The sequence below is a fragment of the Leptinotarsa decemlineata genome, unplaced genomic scaffold (assembly GCF_025532065.1).
Source record: "Leptinotarsa decemlineata unplaced genomic scaffold, Ldec_3_MD MMD2_tig00000008_RagTag_RagTag, whole genome shotgun sequence".
Classification (NCBI taxonomy): Eukaryota; Metazoa; Arthropoda; class Insecta; order Coleoptera; family Chrysomelidae; genus Leptinotarsa; species Leptinotarsa decemlineata.
The window spans coordinates 3,402,351-3,418,171 of record NW_027412537.1 but is presented as its reverse complement, the minus strand read 5'-3'; the positions used below and the strand labels follow the sequence as shown (position 1 = coordinate 3,418,171).

The 15,821-nt window shown below is 33.5% G+C and overlaps 1 protein-coding gene across 6 annotated transcripts in view; it reads right to left on the bottom strand.

The window, feature by feature from the left end:
- Dh31-R (Diuretic hormone 31 Receptor) overlaps positions 1 to 15,821 on the bottom strand; it is a 373,426-nt gene that overhangs the window by 229,124 nt on the left and 128,481 nt on the right. The gene's annotated exons all lie outside the window — the stretch shown is intronic.

The window sequence follows — 15,821 nt, the reverse complement described above, 5'->3', positions numbered from 1 at the left end:
AACCTCTGGTAGAAGTTTATTGTATCTCAAAATGGAGTGCAGTAGATTTGCGAGGAATAAAACTCAAAGTCGTCTCGGCATTTAAATGATAATAATGTTAACGTAAATATACATATAAACACAATAATAGAAAAAATATATCTACTGGTATTTGTTAATGAGTAGTCTTACCTATGATAATCGAAAATACAAAAAAAAATACATAATAATTTGGTATCACTTTAATGGTCTCTTAACGGTGTCATAAAAGAAGTCTTTACATTTTCAGGTAGACTGTTATACTCAATAAATCCTTTAAAAATTATTGTTTCAGTGTTGAATGTTTTTGTTTGATTATTTAAATACAAATTATTTCTTATTCTAGTATTATACTGATGGATTTGATTATGAAAAATTACAAATTTGTCAAAATATGAAGGTAGAAGGTTATGCAACATTTTGTAAATATATAAATCATCATTAAATAAGTAAGCCTACTTCCTATAGATAACCATTCTAGAGTATTCAACATTTAACATAATCCTCATTTCGCAATTCTGTAGGTTTTATAGTGCTCTTATTTTATGTAAATCACCTGTGTACCTATAGAAGGGTCGGACAATATTCGAAATGTGGTTGTATAATGGTCTTATATACAGTTATCCGTGATTGCATAGTTAAGTGTTGGGACACTCTTGTGAAAAAATATAATTTCTTCAATGTTTTTTCTGTATGTAAGTAAAATGGTTATTCATTGATAGATGCTTGTCCAAAATGAATCCTAGATATTGGAATTCAGTAATGAGCTCAATTTTGTCATTTTCTATTTTTATTTCTATTTGATTTAAATCTAATTCTCTGTACTTGAACGGTGTAATAAGTATCATAGCCGTTGTTTTGTTGACATTCAGCTTCAATTTATTAGTTTTTCAATATGTAGCAATATCATTCAATGCTTCATTCATTTTTTGAATAGCTTTATCTATATCTTTATCACTAACCGATACAAGGACATCAGCAAAATAATGTTCATAATCACATTCATTACATTTACTGATATCATTAATGTAAATTAAGAATAGCAATGGCTCTAAAATACTTCCCTGCGGAACCCCGTGGTCTACGTTTATTGCTGTTGAGACAAACTCATTAATTTTGGTTGCCTGCTTCCTTTCTGTAAGGTAATAACTGTCATCGATAAATTTGGGTGAATTCGACGCATTCCGTGACAAAAAGTCGTAATTATGAACGAAATGCTACTGAAGAGCCGATACAGCGAGGATCTTACGGCGAAACATCGGATGTCTAGCAGTGAGGATGACAGTGGAATTTTACTTATTTCATTGTGTAGGTATCCTGTGAATGATATCTGAATCGATTTCATTACGAATGTTTGGAATACAAAAGAAATAGAGGCAAGTATTTTTCGTATAATTCAACGTGCATATGAAAGTATTTGTTTCGAAAGTAATTTTCTTTCGTGTAATTCAATGTTTATATGATGATACTTGTTTCAAGAAAGCTTTTTCTTTCAGTTTGTGTCAGAAGTTATTTCTTTGCATGATCTGCACATCTTTGTATAGAGCTATTTTTTTTAAATTGAAAGCTTCCCCTTTTTTTTGTATCAAGATGGAAAAGTAGAAGGCCTAAAACTTTTTTCCCAAAAATTAATCTCTCCCAAAATATACCATTTCAATGTATGCAAAATAAAGTTATGTTGTTGAAGTACCGAAAGGTGATAGAATACACACCTACTTTTTGGTGTAATTCAGTTGTAACTTTTATTGAGAATGACATTTGGAGCTAACCGTCAAATCATAAATTAGATCACCAAAGAGGCTCTTCCATCTATAGACATTTCAGAGGGTCCATCATCAGTACCATTTTCTATTACAAATAGTATGAATGAAAACACTTCTTCCACACCAGGACAAAAGAACTGTTCCCTGTCGCGCATTTCGCTAATCAAGTTGCTAACTTGTTTAGTGAAACGCTTAAAAGTATCTATCTAGTATTAGATATTGTGTTAGTTCGTTGTATTATAATTCAATTTCAATTTCATTCAAAATTTTGAAATTCGATTTTTTTTTATATATATAGGCCGATGCAAATCATTTTCGACGCGGAAAAACTTGATAACAGAAAGTATTTAATAACAGCAATTAGTGTGCTTATTAGGCAAAAAATTAATTGAAGTCGATCCAAGGGACGAAGGATCCGATGGGGTGAATTTTAGGGAGGAAAAGTGGTTTCTGATTATTTCTACTGAAACTTCACCTTCTATTGAAAAATTTTGAAAACTTAAGTTGTAGGAGATGAAATGAATGATCCTTGTACCAATCATTTTTCAACATAATCTGAAATTCTGCCGAGAAATTGAAAAATCGATTTTGATAGTTATTATTAAAGTTCATTGTATGATTTTGATTATAGAGGGTTTTACAAAAACCGCGACACGTGTTTCGCTATATAATAGCTTTCTCAAGCGTAACATTTCACGTGTTACGGTTTTTCAAAAACTCTTTATAGTCAAAATCATACAAAAAACTAAGGTTTAATAAGGATTTTTATCAAGTATCGGCCAGTACTTTTCAAATCGATTCTGCGATATTTCGTGTTTTGAAATCGAAATATTCAGTATAACATTTCATTTTGGTGTTCTTCCTGATTGGTTTAATTAATATATAGGACGAAATACTGATAAACAGAACATTTTTGTTTGTGAAAACTATTTTGAATTAACGCAGTAATTTATGAATCGAAATGTTTGCCATTTATAAACCTATATAGAGGTCCCTATTACAAATTTTTACTTTTTTAGACCAAAACAGGTCGTTGAAAAACTCTGATTTCCCCAAAGAAAATTACTTTCGTTCAAAAATAACCATTTTTTTTCTGATTGATTTGGACGTTACTTGATGAAGATCCATAGTAATTTCATAAACTACACCTTACGATTTGAGCTTCACAAACTTTATTCGTAGTGATAGCGAAACATGTCGTGATATATTTTTTGAAAATAAAGTTTATGAAAATCAAATCATAAGTTGTAGTTTATTGAAAAATACCCATGTTCTGAAAACAGTGTTATTTTAAATTGACAGTGGTATTTTTGATGATGAAATATCTACTTCCATATGGTTCGGAATGAAAGTAACATTCTCATGGAAAAAAATTGTCAGAAAATACGAATGGGTCAACAAATTTGAAACTTTTGTTGAGAGCCTTGAGAAATCATCAAATGGCTGAATTGCAAATCGTGGCAATATGAGATTTTGCAAAAAGCAAGTGAAAATAATTTATTTCCAGAGTGTTATATATTAGATTGGAAAAATATAACGTTCGTAAAATGAAATATTATACCATAAAATTTAAATAATATAATACAATTATTTTAAAAAATATGCAATTCGAATTGAAACATAATTATTTACCCAAAAGTCTACAGAAAAATAAGAGGGATGAAATAGGAATACCTTCACAATCTCCACCGGAATCAAACTTTTTTTAGTTGTATGTAATGAAAAGATCTACAAATATACTGAAACTATTTTTTCACACGGAATAACTTTCAATTTTATACCACGGACAATTTATGTTTCATAATTTTATGATTTGTATTACTTTCTTTGGTATTGATATTGAGCAAATTAAAAACTCTCGAAATTTGAAGTCAACCCACTTTCACTATTCTGATCTTTGATTTTTCTTCTATTTCAAATCTGAAAAATGTCTTATCAGAATGTATTTGTTCTAGAAACAGTTGTTCCTGAAATCAGCAGTGATATTTTTCATTGGAACATCTTCTAGATGATTCACAAGAAGCAACCCAAAGGCAAAAATTGTCATAAAAAGTAAAAAACAAAAAATGTTTCACGGAAATTTGTTCAAAAACTGAAAAATAATTAGAGGAAAATTATTCACATTCAATGGGATGAAAATTTTTTCCTATGACTTCTAAAAAATCGTTAATTATGCAACCGTTTCCTGTTGGGTAAGTAGACAAAATTATCCATAACTCAATATCTTAGAGGTCAATTACAAATGAGCAGGTTCCTAACTCCACTTGTGACTTTCAGTCACAAGTATATAAGTCTTGAGAATTCATAACAAGATTTTCTCAAACATCAAACATCAAAATTTATGGTGGTCAACAAAAAACATGGATAAAAACATGGACTCGAAAAATGAAAAAGAGAGTAATCCAATAGAAATTTGTAATGTGGTGAAAAAATGTATGCTTTTCAAAAGTTGTCATTTGAAAATAAAATGAGAGTAACTAGAAATTGAAATAACTTCATGTCACACCAATTTGTAAGCGGATTTTGTGGAGTAGTTGCCGATGATTCTGGGTCAACTTTCATCAACGTAGCCTGAGATTCCAGTATGAATCGACCTTCACCAAGCTGGTTAATGGATGAAAAGTATTTTATATCAAATCAAATATGTCAATAAATAGATTACAAATGGATTGACTGAAAAATTCCAGTCCAGAATATGATCAATTAACAATTTAAAAGTTAATTTTCTTTAAACATTCCGCTAGTTTGGTTAATAGACAAATTCCATACTAATTGAAAGTATGAAACCTATTGTTGAAGACACTGTATATAAGTTTGATATTTTATTTTGACAGATTAGTCACTTGTTTGGGATAATTCAATATTGAGAATTGACTGTAAGTCAAGTTGAATAAAAGTTGCATTTCAAACGGTATTACCAGGTTTATTAACCCAAAAAGTTTCGACATTGGTCCTTCGAGATACTCAAGAACACGCTATGGAAAAGTCAGCCGCTGAATTTACAGAAAAATGTGAAACTGAGCTTCACAGAAGTGCTAGGTCCAACAAAGGTGTTCCACCAATGAGATTTGCAGAGATGAATGATGCTGATCTAGAGTTAAATACAGTTCCTATTGGTAATGCTGAAACCAGTAGATTGCAAAAGAATTGTATAAGAGAAGCAGACAAAGTATTTTCTGTTAACGATTTGTTTGAAAAGGAATGCAGAAAAGTTGAACGATGCCAAGAAAGAAATGCTCAGTCAGAGATAATTCAGTTTCCATCAAACAGTTCTTTAATGAAATAAAATGAAATAAAGAAATTGGAATTCAGAAGAAAATAATCCAAAAAAGTACAACAGAGAGTGTAACCAAGTCTATACCATCTCAGGATTTGTACCAAGATCCAGTTTTCATGAATCATTGGGTTTAGGGTGCCAGAAAATGTAGTAATGCTGTAAAATGTTTGAACGTTGATGAACATTATATCAAAAATAAATTAGAATTAAGTGAAAAAAGCAACCAGCGTTATTCTATTTGCGAACATCTATGTTATTCTTTCTCGTTTGGTGGAGGTGGAGACAGAGATATTGTTCTTGACATCGCTAGAAAACGTATGCAAATACGAAGGCATTACTAATGAGACAAAAAGCAAGGAACCTTCCATATTTCTTAGGGGAACTCACTGATTAGCCTATTTTTATTGCTGAGTTCGAAAGATTTACTGAGCAGTTTTGTTTCTCAGATGAGGATAACCTTGTTCGTCTTGATAAGGCACTCAAAGGAAGAGCAAGGGAAACTGTGAAAGCCTTAATGATTTCGCCGAGTAATGTTCCTAAAAAATGCTTGAGATGAATTTTGGCAGATCTGAGTGAATTGTACTTTCTCTGATAGAAAATGTCAAGAAAATTGGACAGGTGCGAGAGGATAAATTTGAATCTTGCATATATCTTTTGAACGCAGTCAATAATTTGGGTGTTACAATGAAAAATGTCAATTCTTCACTTTATTTATTCAACCCGAAATTATTGATAAGTTTGGTAAATAAGCTTTCCCCAATTCAAAAATATAACTGGGGGAAATTCAAATATCAGAAAGATAAACAGAAAATACCAACTTCCCTTGAATATTTCGCAAAATGGTATGAAGAAGAAGTAAATGCCATGGCATCAACAAGTGATCCATCTCAAATGTACAAATGTGTTTCAAGAAAAGAAAACGGTAATGGTTTCAGAAAAACATAACACCAAACGTAGATATACTTCAGGTTGCGTGTTTTGCAAAGATGATAGTCATGATATAAAAGAATGTGGCAAATTCAAAGAAAAGACTGTACCAGAAAGAAGAGATTCAGCACTGAATTTGAAATTATGTTTTCTTATGTTTACAAACAGGTCACTTGGCTAATAGATGCTTTTTAAAAACAAGATGTGGGTTCGATAATTGTGAAGGAAAACACAATAGTCGCCTTCATGTACCAAGAGATAGTTTATGCAACTCACCGTCAACTTCGCAAGATCAGCCAGCGTCCCTTAATAAATTTTGCGCTGAAGCACATGATACAAAAAGGACCACTCTATTAAGAGTAGCAACAGTTACCAACAGTGGACCAACAAGTGAAATAAAAACATTTGCTCTGTTTGAAGAAGGATCAACATGCTCCATGATCGACGAAAAATTAGCTAGGACAATGAACCTTTCTGGACCAGTTGTTCCACTATGTTTTCAATGGACTAACGATATTACTCATTTTGAAGACATTTTTCAGTCAACCCGTATTTATTGACATATTTAATTTGATATAAAATACTTTTCATTCATTAACCAGCTCGCTGAAGGGCGTTTCATATTGGGATTCTATGATAACGGTGGATTGTTTTCGACCACTTGAATTTCTGAATATTGGAAAATGAAACAAATCACGAAAGTAGAAAATACTCCAGAAAGTATAGTATTCTATTCAAGAAAATAGCCATTACAACTCGAATGATTTGCGACACTTGTTGAAGCCACCAAATCGTGCGTGAGCCGAACCAGCCGTTTTCACACGTGGTTGCAACACTTAATTGAAACTGTAAATGTTGACACTATATTTATATATACTAGAGGTAGCAACTCGAGTATTTGTAAAAGTTCTTAAGATATCTGCAAACATCCAACACCTCTTTCATTGATCAAAGAATGTAAACATAGATACCTGTGTGAAAGCTATTTTCCGAGTTTTTTGGCCGTGGTCTGTAGGTTTTTATGCCTAACGTTTTGTTTACTATTGCGGTATACATTATCAGAAGCGATGTGGTATCGGTCACAATGCCCGACTTGCTGCTTGAGTTGTGCCCGTTGTTCCGAACGCAGAAACAACAACTCGAGCACCAACTGCGACCGGTACCACATCGCTTATGATAATGTATACCGCAATAGTAGACGAAACGTCAGGCATAGAAACCTGCAGACCCCGGCCAAAAAACAAGGAGAATAGCTTTCATACACAACCTTCATTTTTCAACTGAATTGTTCATAAGGAGAAAGTAATACAAATCATGAAATTATGAAACAACAAAAATCAATTGGCGCTCATAGAGTTGCGTATTTTGGTTCAAATTGTACATTACTATATATGAAATTTGAAATTGAATGATACTTCAGTCATAATTTTCAATGAGGGCGACTATGAATAAATTATCAATACAGGTCTATTGCGGAAAATATGTGACAGCGGTTAACCGATATTTTGACATTATTCACGTAGCAGACTTCAAAAATGAAATTTACCTCTTGTATTCCAACAATTTTGAAAATACAAATACAAAGCACAGAATTCCCAGTAATCAACAACCATTAAGCTCCCAGTTGTGAACGTAACTTTTCCAGTTTGTTTCCGTTCGAAACACTTTGCATATTTACAACATAACTCGAGTTTATAATTCGACCAGCGGGATCTTTCCGCTCTTTTTCACAGTAAAATGTAATCAGGGGCCTTACATTTGATTATTAAAATTTACATAAAAGTTTTTCCGAAAGGTGTACTAAATATAAACACCACGAAATTCACCTGAGGGTAAATTTTATGTAAATATGATGGCGTCGCTGTATAGGGATATCATTTTCCATAGGAAAGCCATCATCCAATGTAAATAACTCAAAGACGAAAAGATGGTGATAACTTTGAAGGTCAAATAGGTAAATTCTTCTGATTTCGTCTTGAATTTACCTTCGAGTATTCGCAATTTAAAGTTATATCTTCTATTATATTCAGTAAATTATTGCCTACATATTCATCCATAGTTCAGTAGTTTTTATTACAAAAAATTCTGAAGGTTTTTTCAAAAAATTTGTCTGTATCATGTGTTTTTGTGTTTAAAATTTGTTTTTTCCGTTAATCAGCTGTCGCCCCCATACGAACGACAACTCTCAGAAGTTGAGAAACTTGTGCGAGCTAAGGACTAACGAGGTCCTACCTTTTAAGGTGTGATTCCTAACACGGTTGCAGAATCATTCCAACTTCAACCAGATGAATTCTCTCGAGAAAAATATCTGGTCGAGGCGGGAATCGAACCGACGGTCTTCCGATCGTGAGTCGGGCGCACTACCCCCGCGGCCAATTAGGGCCACCCCTATAACTTTTTTATTATTGGAGACAGAAAAACGAAATTTGGGGGCTGTGTATTACAGTTCAATTCACATTTTTTGATATGATTACTTGCTTTGCCGTACTTCCGGTTTGACCGCAAATAACCCCAACTTTCGATTTTTAAATGGGACATTTACTTATTTCGATCGAGAATTACATTCTAAATTCAACAATACTTCACTTGTCAATATTTGACAATGAAAATCATTTTTATCCCAATTTTTTTTCATCTAGAATGCCATGGATCATGTGATTCGCTTCATTCTTGATCAAGTAACATGGGAAAACTACGACTTTGAGGCTTATGACTTTAAAAATAATTTCACAGTCGCAAATATGAATTTTTCTCTATTTTTCTGAATAATTGCAAGAAACGATCATACCTAATGACAAATAATACGTATTTGGTATACTTATGCACTAAGTCCTGTTATTCTAGTTATCCGTGACAAACAATTGAAGCTGTCACTTGTAAAAATTTATTTGTTGTGTAGTTTATAATTAGATATGGCAAATTATACTAGAAACGAGAAACCAAACCCAAAGCACCCTGACTAACGTTTAACATGAGGCAGATGATATCTACTAGGGACAAAGCACTGAGAGCATTGAAAAGAAATAGAACTAAGAGGCGGCTGCAGTATTATAAAGACATCAGGAACTATGTAAATAAGGCTATTCAGAGAGAAAAAAAAGCATATTTATGTTATCAGTTAGAGAACACTAAAAATAATAAAGAAATGTGGAAAACACTAAAATCAAATGAAATCTTATCTGAAAAATGCAATGAAATTCCAGATTATTTGAATAACCCAAATGATGTAAATAACTTTTTCATTAATTCTATACCTAACATGCAACCAGCTCAAAATCTAATAACTTTTTACAAGGAAAACCATCGAGTAGAACCGAATTTTGCTTTCCAGGAAATAAATGAATTATCCGTAAATAAAATTATATGTAACATAAAATCGAATGCTAAAGGTTGTGATGATATAAACATTAAATTAATTAGAATGTGTTGTCCCCATATTGTGCAATATATCACCCATATAGTGAATTTTTCTTTAACCCATAGTGTATTTCCAGCGATGTGGGGGAGAGCAGTGGTGAAAGTATTGCCCAAAAAAAATAATCCAACCGAATATAAGGATCTGCGTGCAATTAGTGTCTTACCCACTTTATCAAAAATTTCTGAACGAGCAGTTGAAGAGCAGCTGAGAAATCATCTCTCTCGGTTTTCTCTACTTCCGGAAGTACAATCTGGGTTTCGCAAAGGTCATAGCTGCGCCACTGCTCTGCTGCACATCGTGGACGACATTATTAGGGCTACAGATGAGGGTCTTTGTTCTGTACTTGTGTTTCTTGATTTTAGTCGAGCTTTTGACAGTCTAAACTATGATCTACTTCTCGCCATTTTAAACTATATGGGATTATCGGGTAGTGCTATCAGACTTCTTGAATGTTACATCAAAAACGGAACAAAATGTGTGCCAGGGTGGAATCTATTCAAACTATCTAAAACTTAAGGCAGGTGTGCCACAGGGTTCAATATTGGGTCCACTATTGTTTACAATTTATTCATCAAACATGTTGCGTAGTCTAGAACATTGTAAATTCCACCTTTATGCTGATGACACTCAACTCTATCACAGCTTTCTCCCTCAAGATGTAGAAAACGCATGTACGCTTATCAACAATGATCTCGAGCCATTTGTTGAGTTGGCAAGAGAGCACTGTCTATTACTAAATGCCACTTAATCGAATATCATACTTTTCGGATCAAAAAAGAATCGCCAGAAAACAAGTGAATCTCTAACAATCACGATTGATAATGTTCCTTTACAACCCACAAATGAATGCAAAAATCTTGGAGTTATAATCGACTCTGACTTGCGGTTTGAGAAACATATAAACAAACAAATACAACTGGCATATTCTTCGTTGAAACTTGTTTATGGACACAGACACATACTCACGAAGCAGACGAAAACAACTCTCTGTGATGCACTGGTTTTATCGCGTTTCAACTACTCGGATACTTTATATGGGCCATGTTTAACCAAACAGTATGCTCAGAAAATACAGAAAGTACAAAACTCGTGTCTACGGTTCATTCACGGAATTAGGAAATATCAAAGAATATCCCATAAGTTACGGGATACGCAATCACAATGGAAAATAGACGGATATTGAATGCTACTAATTTATATAACAAAATTATACAAACCAAAACGCCTCCTTATCTGTACTGAAAAATCACTTTTCGTACTGATGTTCACAATCTGAACATCAGATTTAAGGGTACTCGTACCCCACCTAGTTATAAAACTGAATTTTTCAAGCGATCTTTCAGCTATAATATTTGCCAAGTGATCAACCTGTTACCAAAAGGTATAAGAAATTCAGAACTTTCTGTTTTACGGAAAAGATTCAAACTACTTCTGTTCGAAAGCCAACTTTAAATATAAACTGCCCAACCCTATACCAACTTTTCATCATTATGAGACCAGAATAAGAATAAGTCTTAGTAATGGACGTCCTCTCCAGCATCCAAATAGATATTGGAACAATCCCATCTTTTTTTTTATTTCATGTATTACTTTTTTTTGTTTCAGCTTAGGTAGAATCTTTTTGAGGTTGAGTGGAAGAACAACTCAGTAGCACTTGTGCTAACTAAGTTGAACTTCGCCTTTTGTTATGTCAGCAACTAGCTCTCTAATTTTAGTTAAATATTTGTATGTAACTACAGCTGGGTAACAATAAAGACGATTATTATTATTATTATTAAAATTGACATGTTGCTTACCTACGGAGAAATAAAAATGAATGCAACTGATGCAGCTCGAATTTATGCTTAGAGGTTCCCTAATCGTCGCCATCCCACTCGGCATTATTTTCCAAAACTGGATAAATAAATGTGGAATGAACCAGAAGAAAATACCGGTAATTTCATCGTTAGTGAAGAAAAAGAAGTAGACGTGTTGGCCTATAGAAATGAATTGTACGGCATCAATTCGCCAAATTGTTTCCGAGTGTGATATGAGTTATTCGTCAGTTTGGAGAATTTTTCACAAATATAATTATCGATCATTCAAGTACCAATTGCACCAACATCTTTACGATAACGATCACAACCGAAAATTGACTTATTGCAACTGGTTTTCGACAGAGACGATGTACGTTTTCCGTTTAAAATTATTTATTCAGATAAAACCCCATTCACCAACTTGGGTATGTTCAATAGGAATAATAAATGGTACTGGTCTCAAACAAATTTACATCTGATGCAAGAAGGAAATTTTCAAGAGCGATTTGGTGTCAATTGCTGGATGGGTATTATCGGAGGAAAACTTTTGGGGCCAATAATTTTCGACGGACATCTGACTGCGGAAAGATATCTACAGTTCCTTAGAAATCAAATTAATGATTTCATTGAAGATTTGCCACTGGCTAACCAAGTTGATATCTATTTTCAACAAGATGGAGCGCCACCTTACAATTCTCAAGTCGTAAGATACATCTGAATGACACCTTCCCAGAAAAGTGGATTGGCACTTATGGACCTATTCAGTGACCTGCGAGGTACATTCTTGAGGTGTCATATTTTTACATAAATGTATTATTTTTTCTTTCATATTCATGGTGGTCAGCGGCTGGTATGATTCACTATAATTGTCTGCAACCATGCCAAACCATCACAGAAGAGCCCTATTATGAGGAAATCGACGAAATGTACCAAAAATTGAGTCAGCAGCAGCCGGCAACAGAAGAGGTGCGATCCTGCTCCGCGACAACGGTCGTCCGCACGTTTCAGAAATCAACGTACGAAAATTCAATGACTTGAATGTAGAAGTTCTGCACCACCCACCATATTTCCCAGACCCACACCCATAAATACGATAAAACTTTCGAAGCACCCTAAAACCGATTTCCTCAAAAACACTTTCTGCCGATGAATTGTTTCATTCACTTCCTGGTGTATTATACTTTATCACCTTGTATTGATGTTTTCCCATATTTTGAAAGCGGCTGACATTGAAGTGTGCTTAACACACAGCCCGTTATGTTTATATTTATTCCTCTATTCTATGGCCTACGAATGTGAAAGTTGATTTCGGTTTGTTTATTACAATAGGTATTTGCAGCATATAATATAGTTTTTTTTGGCCACGGCTTACCGTGGTCGAGGAGAACTCTCTAAAAGTTTCGTCTGTTACTGCGGCAGACTTCCTCAGTGATGTATACGTTGACTGCGAAGACAAAGGTAGTATTTCTAACTTTGAGCAACGTGTTTTCTCTTATTCATACTACTACTGAAAAACTGAACACAAATTATATGTCAGTCGTTGCTGGGACGTCAAGGTACTACCTTTTCATTCGCTTTCAACAGATACATCACTGAAGATGTCTGCCGTGGTAGCAGACATTTGTGCCCGGAATTGTTTCCTCAAATTTCAATTTGGTCTAAGTGGGGATATATGCATTACTTTGCCAGTTCTATACTTATATGTGTTCAATCCAACTTGCCAGAGCCTAAGTGATACTGATCTCTTCGAAGCAGAATTGCTAGGACTCCTGCTTATATTTATATTGAAATAGCTTTCTGGAACATATAATAATACACATTCCGAAAATTATAGCAGCTGATATGTGAAAATTCTGAAGGATGTTTACTGAATAATTCGTTTTTTTTGTCATTGACTAACAAAGATATGATGACATAGTTTTCGAATGAGGGATATCTAAATCATTGGATCGGCATTTCACTTGTATTATATTGATGTTCATTTTTATAAATTGTACAGATTTCATAAAATGCTTGTCTAGCGGTTGAAATGGAATTTTATTTGAATAAAACTTCTGATAAACATCCAAAAGTTTTTTATATCGTTTTTATTGCATACTTATGAACAGATTTGACAGATTTTGATGAATGTAATTTTTTTGTCAATTCAAGTGAATATTTTTTCCATTTCAGGTAACATCTATAATAATTCCCAAATATTTCATTTCGAGGGGTTTCTTCAATTTCAGAGTACAATTGCTTTTTTGAATTTGTTTCTCAAAACATTATCAACTGTAAATTTTTTCACTACAAGAATTTCGTGATATCGAGTGTGAGCAGGTCAAGTTATGTTTCAAAATTAACATTCCAACTTCAGCCTTTGATATGGTCTCCTTCCAGTTATTATCATTCACTACATATACAGTGTCATCCGCATATGAATAAAGATTACCATGAAGATTTGCATTTAATGAGTCATTGATGTAAATTTTAAAAAATATGTCCCAAAACCGTGCCTTAAGGAACACCACATTTTGTGATTCATAGGTTACTCTTATAATCATTAATTTTCTCGAACTGTTTTCTGTTTCTCAAGTAACTCTGAAAAAGTTCAAGGTAAACACCTCTTATTCCGTATTGTGATAGTTCTCAAGGAGCTTAGAATGAATGAAATTTACTACAGGGACTTCATTCTTTGATTAGGGTATATCTAGAAAAATTATGTATTTTATTCATGTCTACATTAATTGTTCAGTATCAAAGAAGCAAACCTAAACTCACATAAACTCACCACAACACAATCTACAGTATCTTCCCATACCCACTTATCCACCCTCAGAGTCTTCCTTGCTCACTCATAAAATGAACAAATACAGTTATATTAACAGTTACGGTCTTCTGAATTCATTTAAACGACTAATCCGGAATAAGTGCAGCTTCACAATAATTCATGTGACTACTCAACGATATAGATTTATTGTGGCAATCCAATGAAATAACTACAAGGATGCAAGCTGAAATGCAAGTTTGTCTCGAAAACAAACTTGAGAAATATTAACCTATCTATTAAAAAAATTATATCAAATGACACACTAAAAATATATTAACGTACAGTTGTGTACTCTAACTGCCAATTTGCCTCGAATTATCTCCAAAAACTTGGCGATGATTCGCAAATCCCTTTCAGTTTCGCACAGCCTGCATGCTTAGAAAGTTCTCTGTTCATTAGTACGTTTCATTAAAGGGACCATGTAGCTAACTCAGCACTCAACTGCTAGGATAAATACAAAAAGTACAATTTTTTGCGGACCCCGAAACGTTCCCGGTTGTCCCCGAGCACTATAATTAATATAACAAAACTTGGAATTCCGCTTTCATTGCGGTAGAGATCGGTCGAGCCATTTTCATTTAGAGCCATGGAACCAGAGATCTTTTTTGCTTACTAACTTAACGTGATGGTAAATTGATGGATGTAGCCGTTACTACGCGGTAGGAGATCACCATGAAAAATGAAAAATTAAACACATTTTTTACCAGTTTTATTGTAACTAACGTTACTGCAGTTTCGTCCTATGAGGACAAAAAATATAGAAAGTTTCATTTCCCATTTTCCATTTATCCGATGGTTTTCGAGTTCAACATATTGAAAATTCGTACCTGAGGTTGATTTTTGGAATACGAAAGTTTGACAGAATATGTCATAGATACGTCTGAAGTGCAATGGCTGAATATGAGCAACAGAAGAAGATTACCCTTCTTGTATAATATGGTTCACTCTATATGGTTTTGGCTCATCAACTGCAATAAACTTTTTTAATAGTTCTAAAATATACAACATGAAATTATAAAACAAGTACAAAAATTAATTGGCGCTCCGGGGTGACTTCATTGATTCCAGTGGCGCATTTGCTTTTTCAGCTGCAGGAAAACCAGGAAAAACCTGCAGAACCACATCATCTGAAGATCTTGATTTGCCAATGTCCTCTCTCTCGTGAAACAAAATGTTGGGTATCTCCAGAGGCTCCAATAAATTTTAGACATTACCAGAACACTTTGTGAGACACGAATATTTATTTGGTGACAAATTTCGTATATTGTATTCACAGTAAGGAAGTAAAGAAGTGCAGAAGAATTTGAAAAGTATCTAAAAATTATTTGATTCAATATAATCAATGTAGTTTTCAGTAACATTCGTTCAAGAATAATTTTTATTTTCAGTTGGAAGAAAGTAAAAAAAAATGTTCATTTGAAAAACAATTCGAGCCATGATAATAAAACAATTCCAACATTGTAGCCATATCAAACTTATTGTGATATCAGACACCATTATGTTAAATTTCAAGGTTGTAAAGTCTACCAGATGAAGCATATATTGTATAATAATATTGTAAATCATGCCCTAAAGACAATAATACCCGCCGCCACTGGTAGCCATAAACCAATTGTGACGTAGCTAAGAGCGCGCAAATGTTTGATGCTACCGGTTTCGATGGAATTTGGAGGCATTTTCCAGCGCCTTCGATTGCGACACGCGAAGCGATCTAGTAAGGCTAAAGATATTTGCATAAAAGTTTGAGTTGAAGTGTTTTTTGTATTGAAAGTAAAATGAAGTTGAGTTTGATTATTATACAGTGTAATCAATT